Here is a 731-nt window from a genome sequence, read left to right on the forward strand (position 1 = left end):
TTTACAGGGGCCATGCTAATCTTCTCTGTATCATTCCAATTTTAGTATATGTGCTGCCAAAGTGAGCACTGTTTTTCTTTACTATGATTTGTAAAGGAACAAGCTGTGTTTTCAAACAGGTATTTATTTCTTTAAATATAAATTTCTGATTGGGAAATATATTTACATGGTTCAAAATTCAAAATGTATAAAAGTACAAGTTTCCTTTCAACCTTGTGTGTCCTTCCGGAGAGAGTCTATACATATATAAACCTATATATACACAGTATAATATATTTATATTCGTATATTCTTCTTCAACACAGAGCATCGTGCACACATAATTCCATGTTTGGCTTTTTTCTCTTCGTACATCTGGGAGATCAGTCCACATCAGTATACGGAGAGCTTCCTGGTCCTTCTTCAGAGCTTGATACTATTCCACTACAGGGCTGTACCATGATGTTTGATCAGCCTCCTACTGCCAGACATTAGGGGTAGTCCTGTCTTTTGCTATAGACACAAGGCTCTGATCATCAGCCTTTCGCATATCTAATTTTTTTGTGAGCAGTTTAACTGGAGGATAAATTCCGAGAAGTGGGACGCCAGTCAAGAGTATGTGCTTTTGTCATTTTAACACACACTGCCAAATCACCCTCCATAAAGGCTGTGCCATGTACCCTTCCACCAGCAGGGGAAAAGAGAGGCCACCAAACAGCCCCCGCTTAGTGCCTTTCTCCCCTTGTTTCTAG

The sequence above is a fragment of the Propithecus coquereli genome, unplaced genomic scaffold (genome assembly GCF_000956105.1).
Source record: "Propithecus coquereli isolate 6110/MARCELLA unplaced genomic scaffold, Pcoq_1.0 Scaffold122, whole genome shotgun sequence".
Taxonomy (NCBI): domain Eukaryota; kingdom Metazoa; phylum Chordata; class Mammalia; order Primates; family Indriidae; genus Propithecus; species Propithecus coquereli.